The sequence below is a fragment of the Oncorhynchus kisutch genome, linkage group LG8 (assembly GCF_002021735.2).
Source record: "Oncorhynchus kisutch isolate 150728-3 linkage group LG8, Okis_V2, whole genome shotgun sequence".
NCBI classification, from domain to species: domain Eukaryota; kingdom Metazoa; phylum Chordata; class Actinopteri; order Salmoniformes; family Salmonidae; genus Oncorhynchus; species Oncorhynchus kisutch.
The window spans coordinates 59,943,485-59,966,800 of record NC_034181.2 but is presented as its reverse complement, the minus strand read 5'-3'; the positions used below and the strand labels follow the sequence as shown (position 1 = coordinate 59,966,800).

General features: G+C 46.5%; 1 protein-coding gene across 2 annotated transcripts in view; it reads right to left on the bottom strand.

Annotated features, from left to right (window-relative positions):
* The window catches only part of LOC109895286 (zinc finger protein 536), a 203,887-nt gene that overhangs the window by 128,634 nt on the left and 51,937 nt on the right, over positions 1–23,316 (bottom strand). For both annotated transcript variants that reach the window (XM_031830754.1, XM_031830753.1), the window contains exon 3: positions 13,370–13,498. The gene's annotated coding sequence lies outside the window, so the exon portion shown is untranslated. The remainder of the gene's footprint in view (positions 1–13,369; positions 13,499–23,316) is intronic.

The window sequence follows — 23,316 nt, the reverse complement described above, 5'->3', positions numbered from 1 at the left end:
CCCTGCGTGTGAATTTGTGTGTGTGTGTGTGTGTGTGTGCCTGTGTGTGTGCACAAGTGCATGCGTACGTGTGTGTGCATATGTGTGTGTGTGTGTGTGTTCATAAAGGTTGGTAATGTTGAACGAAAAATGACCTCTCTGTATAGTGCATTCAATGCTTCCCTCCCTGGAGATGTCTTGCTCTTGAAGCAACACAAGGCCTCTTCTTTAATTGTCCCGGTGTAGTGCCGTGTGGCTGGTGATCAGTGACATTACTCACATTCTCTGTTTTCCTGAACCCTCGTCATCGCTAACACCCACCACCATGATGCTAATATGTTGTTTATGTTACCATGGCTGCAGACTGTACATATTCTATTCAGGAGGCATCGCTGCATGATCGATGGATCACGGGTCGTTAACCTCTCTATTTCATCCCCACTAGTGGTGACCGCGTAGCAGCTGGAACTCTTAAGGGTACACCGTGCCATTTCAACACACTCAAAAGACATTTCCAGATGTACAAATCAAAATGATCTTGCAGCCATATGAAAGGGCATCCATGTTTTGGTCAAATGATGAGCCTAGGATGTATTTTTAGTGAATAAAACTGTGACACATGGCTTAGCCTAGACAGTCACGAGCAGCATGGGGGCACCTGCCATGTTTAGTCTGCCTGCCGCACCCCACCACCCCTCCCTGTACCCTCAGCCTTTCGATAATGCAGGATATTAAATCGCCCATGTCCTACAGCTGTGATCTGTTGTCGGGGGGGCTGGTGACGGCAGGGCTCACAACACGGACGGTGTTCTGCTATCACCACTGAACTGCCTGTCTGAGCCACTTGAAGGACCTCTGGAGAGGCTTCATCATCTTCATGCCCTGTAACGAGCCCCCGTCCCCCCCACTCGGCCCCTCACCCCTCACCTCCATACACATATCCCTTCCCCTCTGCCCTCCGCCATCTCAGGGCCCCGACTCTTATTTATGTTACCCACCTCCTCTACATCCCTCCTTCCTACCCTCCATCCTCTCCCGTTCTCCCTCTCTCCCTCCTCTACATCCCTCCTTCCTACCCTCCGTCCTCTCCCGTTCTCCCTCTCTCCCTCCTCTACATCCCTCCTTCCTACCCTCCGTCCTCTCCCGTTCTCCCTCTCTCCCTCCTCTACATCCCTCCTTCCTACCCTCCGTCCTCTCCCGTTCTCCCTCTCTCCCTCCTCTACATCCCTCCTTCCTACCCTCCGTCCTCTCCCGTTCTCCCTCTCTCCCTCCTCTACATCCCTCCTTCCTACCCTCCGTCCTCTCCCGTTCTCCCTCTCTCCCTCCTCTACATCCCTCCTTCCTACCCTCCGTCCTCTCCCGTTCTCCCTCTCTCCCTCCTCTACATCCCTCCTTCCTACCCTCCGTCCTCGCCCGTTCTCCCTCTCTCCCTCCTCTACATCCCTCCTTCCTACCCTCCGTCCTCTCCCGTTCTCCCTCTCTCCCTCCTCTACATCCCTCCTTCCTACCCTCCGTCCTCTCCCGTTCTCCCTCTCTCCCTCCTCTACATCCCTCCTTCCTACCCTCCGTCCTCTCCCGTTCTCCCTCTCTCCCTCCTCTACATCCCTCCTTCCTACCCTCCGTCCTCTCCCGTTCTCCCTCTCTCCCTCCTCTACATCCCTCCTTCCTACCCTCCGTCCTCTCCCGTTCTCCCTCTCTCCCTCCTCTACATCCCTCCTTCCTACCCTCCATCCTCTCCCGTTCTCCCTCTCTCCCTCCTCTACATCCCTCCTTCCTACCCTCCGTCCTCTCCCGTTCTCCCTCTCTCCCTCCTCTACATCCCTCCTTCCTACCCTCCGTCCTCTCCCGTTCTCCCTCTCTCTCTCCATAGTTTTTCCCTCCTGCATCTGATTAAGTTAACAATGTGCCGCTATTTGCATGCTGATTTTGCCGGTCCCTCTCCTCAATTCTCTCACAAACACAGGGGCTGGATCACAGTAATGTGATAGCACAGCAGCCAGCCAACGCAATCTCCTGCAAAACCAGGTGTGTGCAATCCACTTCCCTCTTAATTCCTGCCCCCATCCATTTTTTCTCTCCGTTCTCCCCCCCCTCCCCCCATCCCTGTAGTGTTTATAAGGTTGTATTACAATCAAATCTGGAGCAAGAAAGCCTGTCTATTTTTATTAATTATAGACCGGCGCTGATGTGAATGTATTCCGAAAGCATCTTCAAAATAGGTCGGCATACAGTTTTCTATTCTTATCCCATTTAAATGTCAACATGGTGCAAAGCCCTACAAATTAGTTCAGGCAGACTTCAACCCCCATTTAACATTTGAAGCTCTGTTCTGTAAGCTCAATGTGTGATTTAACGCAGTTTACACATATAAGGAGCTAGTGGTTTGTCTTTCAAACTTCTAATTTCAATACAGATTTTACTGCCAACCTGCCGGAGAAAATGCTGGTGGGGTGGAAAAGGGGGGGGGGGGATTATATAAAGCAACAGAAACAATGCATTAGCTTTTGTGAATAATAGATTCTCCGTCGGTCCGTGCGAGATCTACGTTTTTAAGCGTCTCCGCATTAAATCCTCAGCTGAGATGAACACATCACAATTGGGGGGACGATTTCTTGAACATCTACCCAAAGATGTCGCTAGTGAAAAACAACTATATAAAACACCCCTGTTTATATGCAGGCCGGACACAGTCCCCATAGACTAACAGGAAACAATGCAATGGAGATCTGTTGTTCAGGTTACTGGTTGTTGAGCATACCAAACAGAGTTCAGACATCTAATACACTGGACCTATTGATACAACCTACACGAGGAAACACGTACCACCATGAACGTCTCCGCAACAAAACAATCCCATTCTTCTCCGAAACGCAATCTGAGATGGACATGTCGCATGGAACGCTATAGAAAATCAAATTTGATTTGGATCGTGACGGGGATAAGAAAATACCATAGAATGCGCACAACAGCGGCTACTACCAATGAGGTCCACTGGCCAGACATGGCCTTCATTGACTCAGCCTCGCCATGGCAGACAGGGTAAAAGGCAGATAAATCGCCTCATACATTGGGGAAGTGTCTCACATGTCAAGCTGTTTCACACCACTGAAACATGGGCTCAACTACAGGCCCGTGGGCCACCCTAAGTCCAGTCAACCCTGAAGGAGGCCTTGCTTTGTGGGGTAAGAATCGAGGATGTGCCCCATACGCTTCATTACACTTCTGGCCATATCTAAGGCATGACTGCATCAACGCCCCACACAACCAGTTCATTCAGGCGATATGGACCAAGTTCCTCAAGCCCAGTCACAGTTTTTTAGTGCCACAACCTCAATCTAGTCCATTCTGTGTCTTTTGACCAATAGCATCCAATGTCCCCAGCTCGCACTTGCCTCAGATAATCCCAAAACCTTCCATTATAAGTCACCAACTCAGATATGGCTACTTTCCATAGGACACATTCCCTTGGAGACTGTTCCGTGCTTGGGGCTACTGTTTCTCCACCTCGTACTAGTGTCGTGGCACGGCCCTTTAAATGTCCTAATGGTTCCTTTCTCTGTGGTTTGTTTCTCTCCATACAGCTCAAAGCAAAGTGTTCTATCGGTGTGCCTAACACGAGCGAGCTGAAATGTCAAACGCGCTCTATATCTTTTTATGCACAGAGCGGCCCTAAGGGGTTTAATTGACTGTGGCATAAAGTGAGTTTGAGGCCGACGAAAGAGCAACGTGAAGATGTTTCATTAACAGACACACAATGAGCCCAATGGCTCCCGTCGAATTGGCAGGGGGTGAAGATTCCCGAAAGTTAAAACACATTTGTCCACAGAGTAAGTGAACTTTCTATGGTATCCATTCAAAATGGGGGGTGGGGGGAAGGGTTTAGCTTCCAAGTGTGTGAGAGTGAGTATGTCAGCGTAGTGTGTGAGAGTGAGTATGTCAGCGTAGTGTGTGAGAGTGAGTATGTCAGCGTAGTGTGTGAGAGTGAGTATGTCAGCGTAGTGTGTGAGAGTGAGTATGTCAGCGTAGTGTGTGAGAGTGAGTATGTCACCGTAGTGTGTGAGAGTGAGTATGTCAGCGTAGTGTGTGAGAGTGAGTATGTCAGCGTAGTGTGTGAGAGTGAGTATGTCAGCGTAGTGTGTGAGAGTGAGTATGTCAGCGTAGTGTGTGAGAGTGAGTATGTCAGCGTAGTGTGTGGGCGTGAGTATGTCAGCGTAGTGTGTGAGAGTGAGTATGTCAGCGTAGTGTGTGAGAGTGAGTATGTCAGCGTAGTGTGTGAGAGTGAGTATGTCAGCGTAGTGTGTGAGAGTGAGTATGTCAGCGTAGTGTGTGAGAGTGAGTATGTCAGCGTAGTGTGTGGGCGTGAGTATGTCAGCGTAGTGTGTGGGCGTGTCAGTGTCAGCCAGTAACAGAGAGCATATATCACTTAGTTGAGCACTGTCTCAATGTATACGTTTATGCCACTTGTTAGTTCAGACCTGCTTCGACTATGAGGACGGTCTCCACGCCGTGCTCCCCGTGCTCTCTGTTCAGTGTCTGTCTACACCAAGCAGTACAGTAGGATCCCTCCTGTTCCCCGTGCGTCAGCTGCTCCTCTTCCTCGATGCGCGTGATAGCCCGACTCGCCGAGCCAAACGCGCGGCGTTGTTCTATGACTTCAAATATTCATCAAACAGAAAGAGAAGAGAGATTCCTCCTATCCCGCGGTAGTAATTTACCAATTATTTGGAGTACCTGCTGACAGGTACGTGTCACAGTCTGCTACATTCGCCCTCCTCCCCCCCCCGTCCCCCCCGTCCCGCTCCTACCCGCCGCTCTGCCTTTCCCCTGCTGCGGAGAGAGCCGCACCGCTTCAGGCACACGGTGAGACGAGACGAAGAGGAGGAGGACTGCAGTTTGACTGCAGCTCTGATGCTTTGATTTGGGAAACGGCTAAGAGCGACGGAGCGTCGAAACTTGGCGTGCTCCAAAACACGCAGCCCGAGTCACTCTCGGGGCGGTTCGACTACTTTCTAAAGGAGTCCGGGAAGACAAGGCCTCTCTTTCCGAAACTCAACCAGCGAAAAAACGATACAAACACGACGAATACAAAACACACAATAAATGGCTCATTAAAGAGAGCAGACAACTACACAAACAAAGCAGCCTTCACTGGCTGTCAGCGGCGCTCTCTGTGATGAGGAGCACAGTGGTGGTGCAAGAGGAAACTCTCTGAAACAGTCGCAAACCACTGCCAAAGTCACTGTGACGGATCTCTTTGCCCGCCTGCCTTATGTCTCCATTTGTCCTGGTGACACATCTAACGTGGATGATAGGCATTGGGAGAACTAGGACTCCGTAGCTGGGTCTCAGTGAAACAGACCATCTCTTTCCTTCAGTGGAGGACCCCAGAGCTGAAGGGGATGTAATTCAATTAGGCCCTGTGTGTGTGTGTGTGTGTGTGTGTGTGTGTGTGTGTGTGTGTGTGTGTGTGTGTGTGTGTGTGTGTGTGTGTGTGTGTGTAAAGATGCGCTCCCTGAGCATTATGGGAGTTTGGAGGAGCTGGGGGTCTACACGGGGCCATCAATCGGTGTGGAAGTTCAGGCCACCGTGGGCCAGGCGTCCAGGCAGGCGGGCCACTGGAGAGGGAGGAGAGGAGAGTGCTGCCTCTCCATCTCACACTGTGCCCTGAATAAATGAACATCTCTCTAGTGTGTGTCGCGTTGAGGAGGTACTTCAAAAACTCACCGAACGAACGTAAAGAGCTTCTCCTCTGCTTTTTGTTAAGAAACAAGACGGAACAGAACAAGACGGAACAGAACAAGACGGAACAGAACAGTCGAGTAAGAGCGCGTGGGAGGAAATCATTTGTTTTTCAAGTTAATTCTAATGGTCAGCAAAAATAGCGAAAAGTGTGTCTTTAGGATCCATATACTGTATCAAATTAATGCAAAGTAGACATAATTTAATTGCTGTATTCTCATTGGAGGAGAAAAGCTCAAGTATATTGTCCAAGGACAAACAAACCCAGACATCCTGTGTGATTAGACAGTCGGGACAACAACTGCCTAAACATGCAACAGAGGAGTGCCACTATGATGAATGATGACATGATTCCTCCTGAACAGATTGTGAGCGGTTGCATCACGCACCGGCATTTGGGACAGTCAGATTCCAGCATTGTATGTCGCAGTCTTTCCCTCAGGTAGGGCAGGTTCACTGTACATCTGGGGCAGAGGACTTCTCACGCTCATTCGGGCGGCAGGTAGCCAAATAGTTAGAGCGTTGGGCCAGTAACCAAAAGGTTGCTAGATCGAATCCCTGAGCTGTCATTCTGCCCCTGAACAAGGCAGTTAAACCCACTGTTTCCGAGGCCGTCATTGTAAATAATAATTTGTTCTTTATTTAGTAAAAAAAGAAAATTGTGGCTGGATCCACTTTATGATACTAATCCCATAGACGGTCATTGACCCGGCCCATGAACATATCTGCAACACAATCCAGTTCTAATTCAAAAAGCCCTGCACCGTATCTAAACGTCTCTCTGCAGCACATGTTGTGTGGTGTCTGCATGGTGACAAACATCCTTAAGAAGCTTAGGTGCACGCGTGCACAGTGTGTGTAGGTTTTCAGTCGAGACCGTCTCATAAATAGTTAACAGAACGACGCACCGGGAAGGAATTAACCACCTTTACTCGTCTTTAATTACTACGAAGTCCACCTCTGTACCACCGATCTATAAATACATAGTGAATCCCAAGTGGCACTGAAGTTACTCAGTCCAATGTCTTACAGAGATGTACCTCAGCAAAAAAGCCCCAAAAAGCCCAAAATGTGAACCGTAACACAGAAATTGGGACAAACCATACGTCCTTCTGTGTATTTTGGGATCCCACTAATTCATTTGGATAATACTACAAAAAAATGATATCTTAAATATATATATTTTTTTAATTATGAGAAAAAAAAATGAATTTGAAGAGGGAGAAAGAGAGAGAAGTCCTAGGGGGATATGTGATGAATCCAGGTCTTAGGGGTGTTCCAGGGAGTAAAATAAGGTTGAACCTCAATAGGATCAACATTCAGGGCAAAACTGCAATAAAAGTAGAAATCTGACAGAGAAAATGATCTGTAATTAGGACAAACAGCACTAAAAGCAAGTTCAAAGATAATTGTTTTTAGAGGAGTGTGTGACTGACTGCGAGGAATCCCAGGGTGGCCAGTTTGTGTGGTGGAGAGAGAGACAGAGAGAGAGAGACAGAGAGAGAGGGAGAGAGGGAGAGAGAGAGAGAGAGAGAGAGAGAGAGAGAGAGAGAGAGAGACAGACAGACAGACAGACAGACAGACAGACAGACAGACAGACAGACAGACAGACAGACAGACAGACAGACAGACAGACAGACAGACAGACAGACAGACAGACAGACAGACAGACAGACAAAAAGAAAGACACAGATAGAGGCTAGTGTGCGTGAGAGAGAGAGAGAGAGAGACTAGAGACAGGCGAATTAAAGAGAGAGATAGAAGGAGAGCAGAAAGAGAGCAAGTCCAAAGTGAGATTGTGGTTAAAGGGAAAGTCGCTGAAGGTGAAATCTTCCATTGGTATTTGAGGAATAAGGAAAGTAACAAAGACACCCTGCCGAACAAGCACCGATCCATCATAAGACCAGGCCATAAAAAAAAAACAAGTGTCCCCAACACACTTATCCCCCTCACACATCTTTCCACAAAGAGGCCTATTGTTGTTGCCTTTTCACAACACATTGGGCTTTGATGGATTCTGCCCGCTAAAGAAAAGGGCCCGAATGAAAGGCAGGGGTGTATGAATTTAAAAAAAAGCATGCTTAAACAAAGATATGAATTAAAAGAAAAGAGGTGGCCCAGGACCCAGGACTGTAGACTGTCCCTGAGTTGCGCCCGAGGCCTGAGCACTAAGCCAAAGCCTTCTCACAAAGACTATAGAATTTGTTTTTTTTTATCATTAGGGAAATAAAGAAATGTTAATAACAATGTCTATCCTCTCGTTATTTACCTACCTACTTCATATGCACAATACAGAGAACTACTTCAGAAAACCCCTGTAAATATCCTATGAGAAACAGTCTAGAGTTGGTAGTTGTTAGTACTTCTCTTTGGACTGCTATGGTAATGTCTGTTTTCCTAACAAGCCAATCCCTAAAAAACTTCACCAAGTGAATGTCCACTGCAAAAGCCCTACTTGCATAAGCAACCGGTAGATCATGGCCCCAAAGAAACGCCTTTTTTTTCTCCCTTCTAGGCCGCACAGTGAAGTCACTCTTGGCATGTCTCAAAACATAACATAATTGTGTTTTAGCGGACTGAGACGGGGGACTAAAAATACACACAATAGCATAGAGATGAGCAAACACACACAAAAAGAAGAGAAAAGAAAGCGTTTGTCCTTCAGCACAGTGTTTTCTCTGTACTGTCCCACAGCCAATAACTGTGGAATAAACGGATATGTGAATTAAACCCCATTGTTTTAAAGAGCTGCTGCTATATTTAGTCGCTTTCGACTTCATGCGATAGAATTTTGCCAATTTTTTGGGTATATGTGTACTTGGACTGCATATCTCACGTTGTGTGAGCAAGTGTAAGTGTGTGTGCATGTGTACAAAAAAAAAAAAAAACAACAGTTCAGCCATGCGATTTTTGCAATTAGAAAAGACACAAAAATAATTATTCTGCAGCACACTCAGGCGACATATCCTGAATCGACGATGCACGGATCACGTGTTTAATAAAAAGGTTAATCAGTTGTTAATCAGAGGATTAATAACTTGTTATTTTCTTTACAAAACCATTAATATTATGCCATAAATATTTTATGTTGATGGGTCATTTTTTTTTGGGGGGGGGGGGGGGGGGGGGGGGGGTGAGAGCTAGAGTGTGCAATACACAGGCTGATGTGCATTAATCACGTTTTGGCGAAGAATACATTTGTTCATGTTTATTAATACAACCTTGGTGAAAACAATACTCTTTACATGATGAATAAAGTATTTATCAACAAAGCCACTAAAGGACAGAGATTAGGGACTGGAGACTGGAGACAACGGTCCAAAGTCAAAATGCTGGGGGCAAAAGTTCATTAACATTTAAGGCTTAAGGAAGGGGGGGGGGGGTGAGGCTGATTCCACATTGTAGGGACAGTGTCGGGAACGGGTGTGGGGGGTGAGAGTCTGTTCTGGGGGAAGGGGGTTAAACAGAGATTTTCTGTCCCTTTCTTAACAAATTACCCTGCCGGTTTGCTAATCAAAGCAAAACAAATATTGCCTTTCGTTCGCTCCATTTGTTGAACGAACATATGACGTTCCCAAAATACTCATTCCCAGCTCAAATGTAATTAAATTGTGCCTTTAGTGAAAACATGCAGTGGTACTCCAATTAGTTCTGTTTTTGTCATTGGGAGAAAAAAAAATGGAATCGGGCATGCCCAAGGCACCGTCGTGTCCCGGAATGACACAATGCCTTGTCGGTATGAAGTGGGTGTGTTTTGGAGATGGTGTCTGGGTACGTCGGGGTGATAGGGGTGCAGAGTGTTCATAAGTTTTGGAGATGTTGTCTTGTTGTTGTGAGGGGAACACACAGTCAATGTGTTGATAAGACGGTGGATGTGTCTATTTGAGACGGTGGGTGTAGTGGGTGGGTGTAGTAGGCACAAGGTCGCAATGGATCTCTCAATCTCTCTTTTTCTCTGGTCTTCTCATTCTTGTCCTTCTATCTCTCTCTCTATATATAAAGCTCTGTGAAGTATGTGGGTAGCAAACTATTGAACCGGCTAACTAAGTAATTGCTTATTTTCATTTAACTCTAAATGGTGTTTTTTTTATTGACGGACTGCATGGATTGCCCTGCAAAATGTCATCCATCTACCTGTCGATGAATCTATCCGTTCATTTAGTGATCAGTCCACCTGATATGCATTTTACTCATGTCTAAACACCTTTATTGGCAATCAATGGAAAGCAAAGAATGTCGGAAACTAAGTAACTTGCAGGCCTGAGGACATATACAACATTGGATATTTGTCAATGGCCACGCATCAAGTCCTGTTGCTGGACTTCTAGATACCGAGAAAATGTACAATACCCACTGGCAGATCACAATGTAAAATGCAGTGTGTCCGTGTGTCTGTGAGTTTTGTGTCTTTGTGTGTCCGTCTGTGGCTGTGCGCATTTCTGTGTCTGTGTGCCTATATTATCTCTCATATCCTCCTCGCCGCCAATCTCCATAAACAGAGGAGAGAAGGAGAGAGAGAAAAGGCAAAGAGGGCAGGCAAGGGAGAGATTGAAGATGAAAAGGGAGAGGGGAGATCCATTTTGTGTTCAGTTAAACACTGATTTCATCATCTGGGTAAAACACATAACTTAAAACTGAAATCAAATATTAAAAATGACAGGCCTTATAAGTGCGGTGAGTGATCCGGGGTCACGGAGGGAGGGAGGCGCGGGCGGCTTGTCAGCCACTATCTGTCAGAGTGAATTAGAAACAATCAGTGGGGACTGAAAGGGAAGGTGATTGTTATTAGGCAGCAGGGCTGTGAGCAGGCTCCCCAGATGTGGCCATGCATATAAAAGAACAGGAAGCCAGCAGTTTAATTCAGGAAGCGCTGGCGTACACGGCCGCACAAAGCAGGAGGGGGGGGGGGGGGGGGGGGGGGTAGGCCCTTTGTCGCTAATAAGCTCAAAGTTACTTTGATAACAGGCGGGGTTAGGCGCCGGAATAAAAGCACTTTTCTCTTCTTTTTCTCTGGGTTTCATTTCACACACCACCCTCAGCAGTCAGTCAATATCTAGGAAATATAATGGGAGTGGAGAAATCGGGGGTGAAATGTAGATAAGTCGACCTTAACACGCGAAGGGGAAGAGACGGCTGTGCCCATATATCAATTACCCCTGCTATCATAGGAGGATGATGAAGGGCTTGAGTGTTGGGCTCCAAGCCCCCCAGCCCAGGCCCCTTCGGTCCCCTCTGTCGCCTGACAGTCTCTTTCTCTCCCCTGCACTGGGTAGGGAGGAGGACGGACGTGCCTGCTTTTGACTCCAGCGCCAGACCTGCTATCTGTCAAGGGCTCCCACTGCTCCTCTGAGACAGACATCACGCCTACAGATTGTTGTCATGGACGACGGCAGGGAGGGGAGGGGTAGATGTGTACAATATGTTTTCAAAGGGAGCCGGGCTTGATCTGAATGATAAGGAGAGACGCTAATCTGCTAGGATACGGCCTCAAAGGCACATTGGCTCTGACACTGAAAACCTTGCGCCACAGAGAAGCAGCTCCCTGGTAAATCCCTATAGACCCAGGGAGGCCAACTATCTGCATATGTCGTACTGTCACAGTCCGGCAAGAACTCCACGTTCCCGTCACAAAAACACACGGCTAGGCTAAAAATGATCACTCAATCCTGCGCATTTATGTCACTGATTACACAAAGAACATTTTGAACACATTGTCATTTTTTCCTTTTTTCCCGAGAGACTGAAGGGCTTGAGGATATTTTCTACAGATTTTCTGCTTCTACTGACAGTTTCGCATTTTCTACGAGTGTATCGCGACAAAGCCGCAGGTAACGCGGGCCCTTGTCTCAAGCACTAGTAGCATTCAACTCCAGCAATGTGAAATCAATGACATCTGAAAATGAAGGACGTTGTTGAGACTGTTGCTTCCAACGTGCCTCCATCTCCTTTCAATGTAGAGTGGCTTTCGATCCCCATTTTTACTTGTAGTCGGGAGAGAGATCTCCAAAAACGATCCCAGGCTTGAGATTTAGCGATCCCGTAATAGGTTTAAACTGCTAAATAAAAGCTGTATGTTTTATCCTGGTGATCATTTGCACGGTGTACTTACACATGCTTCTCCAGGTTTGTGCCTTCCAGGTTTGTGTTCGGAGTCAAGACTAGAGGGTGGTATGCGGTGTTTAACATGTTACTGCTAAATATTCCCCCGGGTAATAACAGTGTATATATGACGATTGGAAGCGTGAGAAAATGAAAGAAAGAGGGGCGGGGGGGGGGGGGGGGGGGGGTACAGTAGAGACAATAAGGGAAACATATGGAAAGAGAGAGAGTCAAAGGATACATGCAGAATAGTGTGTGAAGCAGAAGGGAAAAGCGAGTGACACAGACAGAGACAGAAGTGACGGAAAGGAGAAGAGTGTGAGTCAGAACAGCGGAAGGGAGAGGGACGTAGATGGAGGGAGGGTGGTTGAGTGAGGTGGCTCTTATAGTCAGATCCTTCCTTACAGGACATGTCTTAGATTTCAGTGCGATTAGATCGTGAGGGATATGGGAGATGTTCGAGAGGAGCATTAGTAATTAATCACTATGAGGTCTGGGATTTCCACTTTCACTGTCTGGGGCCTGGGCCTAGCTAGATACCCTACCAACTTTTTTTTTAAAGAACACTACCCAATGTCCCTGCTTATTTTTTTATATATATTTGTGTGTGTGTGTGTGTAGATTTCCCAGTCAGTGTAAAGAGAGAATGAAAAAGGAAGCAAAGAAAAGGCCTCACAAAAAAAAAGAAAGATATTGGAGGGCTTTAAGAGGCAAATCACTTCCTTTCTGCAGTGTGCTAATTATTACTCCAGCCATAACGAGCTTTAGTCTCCTCCATAGACACAGACGGTGTGCTTTAAGCCTTCACACGGATCACTACTGTAGGGAATGAGTGACCATAAAAACAGAATGGCCTTCACTTACGCTTCTTTCTCACCATTTCTCTTCTCTTTTTTTTCCTCCCTTTTTTCTGCACTATGAATAAATTGAGTCTGTCCCGGACATGAAAATGTCAAATACCTAAAATACACCTAGGCTAAATAGCGTATTAATTTTTAATGCTCGCTCATCCTATGCTGCTATTCTCATATCTAGCCTGTCTGCCAACAGCTGTTGCAGGCTCCCTCACAGGGGATTTATCATCCATCTAAAAGAGAAAGGGAGCGTTGTTTAAAACACAAGGAAGGGATCCTTATTTTCATGGATCCGTACCTCTCGTTTAATTCAAGCCTGAAACGTCTCCCTGTGATATACGAGGAGAATTCAATTACACTAATGCCAAAACATAAATTGTTCATGATTCGTCCCACATTTTCCATGTTATATTGCTAGCTGGCTCTTATAAATGAAAAATAAATAAGGTGGGTAGTCATGAAGTGGAAGTATAGTGACATCGGAGAGGTGGCACAGGGGGAGGGGGGAGATTTGGAACAGGCATGTTTCAGTGGGGTAACTGAGTGACGTTCAGTGTGTTTTTAGATGGCTGGTGATTATGGTAGATTATCACAATCCAGATTGTAACAAAGTTACAAGCATTAGCAGAAACCTATGGTGGCAAAGTAGAGAGTGTGTGACAGAAGGTGTGTGTGTGTGGGGGGGGGGGGGAGCATACCTTAACACACTAACTGCATACTGGTCTGGAGCCTGTCTGTCAGGTTCGAGGAGACCCAGGCAGATCACTGCCACTGAGTCACTACAGCACACAGCAATGACGACCGACCTAGAAGGATGTGTCTCTTTCCTGTCACAGAGAGAAAGGGAGTGGGAAAGAGAGGGGGAGAGAGAGAGAGAGAGGGGGGGGGGGGGCAGGGAGAGAGGGAGAGAGGGAGAGAGAGAGAGGGGGGGGACAGGGAGAGAGGGAGAGAGAGAGAGAGAGAGAGGGGGACAGGGAGAGAGAGAGAGAGAGAGGGGGACAGGGAGAGAGGGAGAGAGAGAGAGAGAGAGAGGGAGATGATGTCAAGTGAAATGTAACAAATTCACTGAAAGGCAGCGATGCGCAGAGGTCAAGGAAATGCAGCCGAAAAAGGTTAAAGATGAAATCAAAGCCGTGCCTTGCAGCGGGCTGAAAATCTATCCCTCCAAGGCAAGGCCATCGCTGACGCGCGGCAGACAAGATGCTAAATACTGCACGGCACTCTGGGATCTTTCATTTTCATCCGATCAATAAGGGCTTATATTTATCAGGATTCCAAGCAGCTGCCACATCTGACAACCTCCACTTCATTTTCTCACTCCTCCTCCTCCTCACGCTGAATCGGGAGCCATCAACCATAAAAGAGACTGAGGCCTCTAGCTTAGCCATTTACACCCTCAGACACAATTCCATTAAAGGACCCCCCCTTTTCTGGTTAAAGAAACATGCGTTGTCATTATGGTTTTGGCAACAGACCACCACGCTCTTCATATGCTCTTTGTTCCCTTATCCCCACCCATAACGCCACAAAGAGAAGGCAGACTTCAGACGTTCACACATTAGACCCCTTTTCTAATGTTTGAGATTTATTTCAAAAGAACCAAACTTGTGAAGCCCCCCTATAATTCAAAGTATTAAAATGAGCAGAAGATATATATTTTTTAAGGGGGTGAGTTAAAATAGCTCAATCTCTAATCATCTGTACGACAATATTTGCTGTGAGGCATTCTAAATAGATTATCGTTGGTCCATCTGTGTCATCATTGATTTATAAGGCATTAAGCTGCTTTGGAAAAGGGAGGCCTTCCCACTACAGCAAAGGGCTTCTTCTTTTCGAAATCAGGGGCATGGCAACAGAACAACCCCGGCACTTGTCTGCTCAAGAAACTCTTTCCTTGAAGCGTTAGTGAGAGGGGAAGTAAAAATAAGATGGCTATATCCGGTTTTAGGAAGCATGAACCTTTTTTTTTTACAAAGAGATGGGGAGGAGGGGAGGAATTGCAAAAAAAATAGAAAAAACACACACAAACACAAAAAACAAGGGACATCATTAACATATGAATACTATATGCAAATGGAAAGGAGAGAGCAGATGTTGGTGCATTTAATTGACCTATATGTGAATTGCATCCAAACCTTTTACTCTGTTACTACGCCCAGTGTACAATATAAACTGGATTCAGGGACTGGCACACAGAACAGCAGTGTGAATGGGGACTAGACAGAGTGAGAAACAGTTTGAACACGAGAGACGGAGAGAATAGGTGTTTCAAAGGAGAGAGGCGTCTTGACAGGAAGCTGTCAGAGCTGGATGAAACTCAAAGACAGCGCCTGGCTGTCACTGTCCCTCTGCTGTCTCGTGCGGATGACATCACCGTGCGACTGTGGAAATGGATCACTTAATGGCCCTTGGAGAGCAATGCCGTCTGTGACATGTTACTGTATGCAGCATTAAGGCCTGGATTACAGCACACTGTCTTTATGGATATTCATATCTAGACTTCTCAATCCTCTCTAATTCTCCCTGCCCTTAGCTTCTCCCTCTTTTCTCCCCTTTCTCCCTGCCATTAGCTTCTCCCTCTTTTCTTCCCTTTCTCCCTGCCATTAGCTTCTCCCTCTTTTCTCCCCTTTCTCCCTGCCATTAGCTTCTCCCTCTTTTCTCCCCTTTCTCCCTGCCATTAGCTTCTCCCTCTTTTCTCCCCTTTCTCCCTGCCATTAGCTTCTCCCTCTTTTCTCCCCTTTCTCCCTGCCCTTAGCTTCTCCCTCTTTTCTCCCCTTTCTCCCTGCCATTAGCTTCTCCCTCTTTTCTCCCCTTTCTCCCTGCCATTAGCTTCTCCCTCTTTTCTCCCCTTTCTCCCTGCCATTAGCTTCTCCCTCTTTTCTCCCCTTTCTCTTTGCCATTAGCCTCTCCCTCTTTACTCCCCTTTCTCCCTGCCATTAGCTTCTCCCTCTTTTCTCCCCTTTCTCCCTGCCATTAGCTTCTCCCTCTTTTCTCCCCTTTCTCCCTGCCATTAGCTTCTCCCTCTTTTCTTCCCTTTCTCCCTGCCATTAGCTTCTCCCTCTTTTCTCCCCTTTCTCCCTGCCATTAGCTTCTCCCTCTTTTTCTCCCCTTTCTCCCTGCCATTAGCTTCTCCCTATTTTCTCCCCTTTCTCCCTGCCATTAGCTTCTCCCTCTTTTCTCCCCTTTCTCCCTGCCATTAGCTTCTCCCTCTTTTCTCCCCTTTCTCCCTGCCATTAGCTTCTCCCTCTTTTCTCCCCTTTCTCCCTGCCATTACCTTCTCCCTCTTTTCTCCCCTTTCTCCCTGCCATTAGCTTCTCCCTCTTTTCTCCCCTTTCTCCCTGCCATTAGCTTCTCCCTCTTTTCTCCCCTTTCTCCCTGCCATTAGCTTCTCCCTCTTTTCTCCCCTTTCTCCCTGCCATTAGCTTCTCCCTCTTTTCTCCCCTTTCTGCCGGAGAAAGGAGAGAAGTCACGCATCTTAAGCGGAAATGTTTGCATGGGTGAGCCATGAGAAACACAGATGCTATTTTCATCTAGGCTCTGCCTCCTTGTCTCCCTCCCTTTCTCCTGCTTGGGAATGTCATTAAATTGTATTAAATAGCCTTTTGTCCAGAGGGCAAGGACCACCCCGATATATGATAATACATTAATGCCCCAGTGTTGCAGCCAGTGAGCTGAGACGATTTTAAGGCCGAGAGCTGGGCGGAACAAGCATGAAGCACCATTGTGTGTGTGTATTTGTGTGTGTGTTTGTATGTGTGTGTGTGTGTGCACGCGCTGCGCGCGCGTGTGTGTCTATACGTGTGCATGTGGCTCTCTAACAACTGTGACACATACTAATAGAAACATACCTAATAAATAACAAGCTTTCAGGGTCTGGCAAGCTGACATTTTCTCTGTGAGCAGGACAATTTCATATCTGCGGTGCAGGGAACCAAATTGCATCACACGGAGATGCCAGCAGATTAGCATAAAAATTAACACTTAAATTTCAGCTTATTGCCAACCCCACTCCTGCTCCTCCTGCCACACAACAATCAATTCCTCTTATAAATCTGATTAGATTCCATGACGCTTATTATCCTAGGCATGTCCCTACACTGCCTTCCAAGGCTCCAAGACTGTTTGTTTAAATAGAAGGAAAGAGCTGATAAATCTATAGGTGTGCTTCTCATGCACACGCATGCCACCTCTCCCCCTACTCTCTCTCTCTCTCACTCTCTCTCTTTCTCTCACTGTTGGTCTGATCTGCAGATCACCAACGATGTGGAACAATAGGGAGTGAAATCGATCTTGACGGATACGCTGTAGCACTGTACAACTTAGCTGATGTCCAGATTGTTCTGGGGGGGGGTTTACACTTGGTAAGGCCTCCGATGTTCTGAGCTTGTTTATATATGACGGTCCAGAGACCATCTCTGCTTGATCTCCCCCTTTGACCACCTCCCTCCGATGACAACTCAATCCATGAACTGACATCTCATGATTGATGCTGTTGTTTTCCAAATTGCTTGTCCTTCTTGAGATTCTTTATGCCGTGAATAGCGCTCCAGAAGTTGAAAAGAATATTACTGTTATTCTAAAAGGTCAATCCAATGACAATGTTTTTGGTCTTTTTCTTCTTTAGAACAGCACTAAAGTAGGCCTTTTCAGTCATAAAGTAGGCCTTTTCAGTCATAACGTAGGCCTTTTCAGTCATAAAGTAGGCCTTTTCAGTCATAACGTAGGCCTTTTCAGTCATAACGTAGACCTTTTCAGTCATAAAGTAGACCTTTTCAGTCATAAAGTAGGCCTTTTCAGTACTAAAGTAGGCCTTTTCAGTCATAAAGTAGGCCTTTTCAGTCATAAAGTAGGCCTTTTCAGTCATAACGTAGACCTTTTCAGTCATAAAGTAGACCTTTTCAGTCATAAAGTAGGCCTTTTCAGTCATAAAGTAGACCTTTTCAGTCATAAAGTAGACCTTTTCAGTCATAACATAGGCCTTTTCAGTCATAAAGTAGGCCTTTTCAGTCATAACGTAGGCCTTTTCAGTCATAAAGTAGACCTTCTCAGTCATAAAGTAGACCTTCTCAGTCATAACGTAGGCCTTTTCCGTCATAAAGTAGGCCTTTTCAGTCATATCGTAGGCCTTTGCAGTCATAAAGTAGGCCTTTTCAGTCATAAAGTATACTTTTTTCAGTCATTCATCAAGTGCACAGCTATTTCCAATGGCCTCCGTGTTTATCTAGGGGGAAATTGGAGCAAGGAAAACCATCTCATGTTGGAAAGCTTAACACTGTTGCAATGAAACATTTTTCAATATAGTACTTTAGAAAACATTGCACAAACATGTAGTAAAAGCAGAGCACACGTTGGGTGGCTTGCTAGGCAGAGAGACGGGGCTCACTTTTGTTTAGACGAATGGCATTTCATTGCATCCAGATGTCTTTAAGCACCATCCCTGCACTCCAAGACGTACGCAGAACGTACACAAACATTTACATCTAACTGCATTCCTCCTCCATGCTTAAGAGTGTCCCGGTCCCCTCCACTCCCTCAGACTATGGCTCGTGTTAAGGTGAATTACCATTCAGATCCAGGGCTTTAAGACTGGAGGATGAAACGTGATTAAGAGTTCCTGCCTTGTGTCGTGTGTGTGTGCCTACTCTGGGCCTTCTGTCTGTGAACAGGAGAGACGTTTTATCCTCTCGTGGGTTGAGAATTCCACGCCGGCGTGACGCCGCGTCACATTGTAGGCCACGCGCCTGAGGAGATCTGGGACAGAGGTGTGCCAAGGGCTGAGTCAGGCGTTACAAAATAATACTGGTATGTAAAGGCCCCGATTTGATGCCCTAACTGCCTCTACAACACACGTGAAGCAAAGACGGAGAGAGAGAGAGAGAGAGAGAGAGAGGAGAGAGAGAGAGAGAGAGGAGGAGAGGAGAGAGAGAGAGAGAGGAGAGAGAGAGAGAGAGGAGGAGAGAGAGAGAGGAGAGAGAGAGAGAGGAGAGAGAGAGAGAGAGAGAGAGAGAGAGAGAGAGAGAGAGAGAGAGAGAGAGAGAGATGAGACAGAGGGAGTAAAAGAGAGAGAGTGAACGTCTGATGTTATAAGTGGATAACAACAGCCCCTGCGATGCAGCAGTGGAGGGGCAGAATAATTTAAACCAGCTAACCCCTCCTCACCCTCTAGCCACCCCTCTATTCTTATGTTAACACCACTAAAGAGGAGTGGGCCCACCCAGCAGTAGAAACTTAAGTCCATGCTTCAGGAAAAATAATCTATTTCTCTCCAAAGGCTAATGTAACTTTACTCCCTTACACCGTCCATAAGCGCAAACTCCGGCAACACCAATACATTTACCGTGCCTTTAAAGCATATTACCTTTCACAGAGTTTAAGAACAATAAACGGGGTGCTTAGCTGGTCTATTTTCTCTCTGTAATGCCTCGCAATGGCGGGGGAAGAATTTGAGAGTCTTTAAATTCAGAGTAAACACTGCTCTCTTTGTTGATTGTACAGTCTTTCATTTTTTGGGGGGTTTTTGTTTTTTGGTGCGGATATTTCTTTTCTCCTTCAGAGCCTGTTGTTTTCTCTCCAAACAATACATCCCCTCTCACATCTGAAGTACACACCTCGCTGACATTTTATAGGTTAAACCCTGCTGAACGGCGAGTCATACTTTGTGCCGCCGGTTTATTTTTTATGGCCGTGTGTAATTAAGGCAGCATGTCCTATCTCTCAGCCATCTATGCCAAGGCCTTTATTTAAACAACTTTATTGTGAAATGTTTGCGTTCTCAGCATTCGGCTGGGCCCACCCACAGATTATTATTTCATACTTCTCCAGGACTTTTTGAAGAGTTTACGCTTAGAGCGGTTATTGTTTTTGATTACCGGCAGTCTCTTAAGACTCGACGCGACCGGCTAAAAAACATGTTTACAGAATCCGGGTGTGAACTCGAAGGCCTTACCCAGGCCAAATGTACATTCTCCATATGATTTATGGAGCTCAGATTAAACTATTTATGTCCACGCACGGCTGTTTAAATTCACTGCTTGGGTTTCTTTTTTAAGAGTGCACGTGCATTTTTGCATTCTCACTGTGTTTAATGGAATTTGATGGAAAGATTGAATGTTTACACTTCATCAGAAGTGATACAAAAATAATAGTAGGCTCAGCAAATGCTTATTATCAGCTTATTGGAGTAGTAAAATCTAATATCTACCCATAGAAAAAGTGGTTTCCAGTATCCCCAACACAGACACACACACACACACACACACACACTGCAAACGGGCATATCCACAAACCAAAAACACACATCAAGGTTGTCTGGAGACCTACAAGGCTGTGGGGGTCACTGTGTGTCTGGCTGTCTAAGAGGGTGACTTTGGCAGTGTCTGTGTGGTTTCAGGACCAGGCTGAAAGTAAAAGTGAGTTATTGTTTGTGGAGACACAACACTAGACAGGATCAGGCTGAAAGTAAAAGTTAGTTATTGTTTGTGGAGACACAACACTAGACAGGATCAGGCTGAAAGTAAAAGTGAGTTATTGTTTGTGGAGACACAACACCAGACAGGATCAGATTCCGGAGCAGATATAATTTGAATGGTGTCTTCTGATGACTGATGCTCATTACACCAGCATGCACAATTTAAGTGACACATCATAGTGAGTCAGGTGGTGGTAGAGCACAGGGCACATCCAAGAAGCTTCCAGTCAAGGAGGATGGCTTTTAACACGTACACATGCACCGCCTATCACACCTTTGTTGCTCCTTACTGTTCTGCTTTTTAGAAATATACAGCAAAGGATGCTGACAATCAAGGATGTGAAAAGGGTGGACTGGTCACACCTCAGCAGTCACATGTACTGTACTCCATGCCTTGTTAAAAGCCACCATACAGACACTCACTTTTATACAACAAAATTCAAAAAGGTTCTATTTAATGTGCATCCTTACTTATCCTGTGTAAGAAAAAAAACATCCGCTTGCCCCTCAAAGAAAAGAAAAACCCAATCCCAGATATGAATGTTGGTAAAAGGCTTTTTCATTCTCTGTTCCTAATAGAACGCTCTCTACCGCCGTTCCCCTTGTAACCCACAGCCGTCCCACAGGAGTTGGCCTGGGACATGCCCTGTCCTCTATGATAACCACAGGGTGAATATCTCCTATGAATCGCTGGCTATCTAAGGGCCCGGGGCTGTGCTGTTGTGTGCAGACGGGAATTCTGAAGGGTAGGCCGTCTTTGGATGAAGAAAATGAAATTCTTTCACTTTGAATGTGTGCTCTGCTACACAGTCACCCAACCTTGCCTAGTCGCTTCATTTCTGTTCAGGTGTTCAGGTGTTCTTTTTCACTCCCTCTGTCTGCAGCTACTTGAGCATATTTACTAAGACCCTACTATCCTAATAGTGCAAACTGTATATCCGAGGTTGACTAGCTACATTTGAGTAGTTTAAATAAATCAGGGGAAAAAAACATTCTCAGTACTGACTCCATCTGTTTAATAGCTTGACTTGTGCTTAAGGGTAGATGAGTGCCAGGCAGTCTGACCTGAGGCTTGTTAAGGGAAACTAGACGGGTGGATTGTGTCTCCGTGACACACGGGCACAGACACACCAGTCATCTATAAACTCGCCAGAGAGGGAGACCCCCAAGTCTCTCCAGGCACATTAGGAAACCGCTCAGCAACGTGTTTGCACTTGTGCTACAAATCATGCTATTCCCACATTGCATTGGAGTTGAGTTCTAGCGTAACGGTGTGTGTGTGTGTGTGTGTGTGTGTGTGTGTGCAAACAATCTGTATAACCTGCACAGACCCTGGCCCTGCCTGGAGCAAGGCAAAGCCCATGTGAGAGGCTTGTTCTGCAGCACACAGGCTGTCTCGCTCTCTCTCTGTCACTTTCCTCACAAGTCCTCAGACCATCATCCCCAAACCTAGTTTCATACATTGGCAAATCCACACACACACACACACAGCCTTTTACCACAACCTGCCCGACAACACTATGCTAATGTGGTCTACCCCGACAACAGATCGAAGCCATACTACCAGATCTGGGCTTTAGTGTAGCCTTATTCATCCCCCCTCCCCCAATCGCATGTGCTGTAGAAGCCTCACAGCATTGGGAGTCAGGGCAGACACTTATTTACCTCAGCCTCACAGCATAGAGAGTCAGGGCAGACACTTCTTTACCTCAGCCTCACAGCATAGAGAGTCAGGGCAGACACTTCTTTACCTCAGCCTCACAGCATAGGGAGTCAGGGCAGACACTTCTTTCCCTCTGCCTCACAGCATAGGGAGTCAGGGCAGACACTTCTTTACCTCTGCCTCACAGCATAGGGAGTCAGGGCAGACACTTCTTTACCTCAGCCTCACAGCATAGAGAGTCAGGGCAGACACTTCTTTACCTCTGCCTCACAGCATAGGGAGTCAGGGCAGACACTTCTTTACCTCTGCCTCACAGCATAGGGAGTCAGGGCAGACACTTCTTTACCTCTGCCTCACAGCATAGGGAGTCAGGGCAGACACTTCTTTACCTCAGCCTCACAACATAGGGTGTCAGGGCAGACATTTCTTTACCTCAGCCTCACAGAATAGGGAGTCAGGGCAGACACTTCTTTACCTCAGCCTCACAGCATAGGGAGTCAGGGCAGACATTTCTTTACCTCAGACAAAGGGAAACAGATCGAACAGGCCACCTGGCCACCGCCAAGTAAGCACTTCTCGGACTGAGACGAGAGCGCTGAAACTGGATCCATTCTGCAGGGTCATGTCACCAGCACACATGGACCAAATGTCCATTCATCTTTAAGTACAAGACACAGGGGGAAAACAATTTTGGTTGAAAATATAATCTTGGTGCAAGTCCCAACACTACATAAAATAATGTCAGGGGTAAATACAGGCTACTTCATATTACAGATCATTCTGATGTTAAATGTTATTGGTGATACAGAACATTGGTTGCTGACCATTGAAGACCTGGGATGGCATGGTTTATGGTCCACACACACACACACACAGTGCACGCCACCCAGAGCACTATCGATCGCACCTGGCTCCGACACACTCTCATCGGTGTCATTCAAACCCTCTCAATTTTTAATCACCAGTTCAACACTAGATCCAGTCCCTCCACTGGGCTGCACACACACACACGTGCGCACACACACACACACACACACACACACACACACACACACACACACACACACACACACACACACACACACACACACACACACACACACACACACACACACACACACACACACACACACACACACACACACACAGTACACTTACTGTAAGCAAGGTTAGACTGCACAACCGACCAGAAAGAACACAACAGGCCCACAGACAGGCTCATACAATAGATCTCATGGCTTTTAGAAAGCCCACCAACTTTCCCCCTTCGGCTTGACCTTGCTCGAGTGATATTCATTACATCATTAAGTTACCTCTTCATTAACTTTTCATTATTTATGGAGGCTTTGGGGAGTGGAGTCTTTATCAAATAGTATCTTTCGTTGAGCGCACTATGTAGAGGACAGCTCCCCCTGAGAACCAGCCCGGTATCTTTCTCTCACTGCCAATAGGAGTATCAGCCATGAGCCCTGTCATCCCATACCTCAAAAATACTGCTCTGATCAGACTGGGGG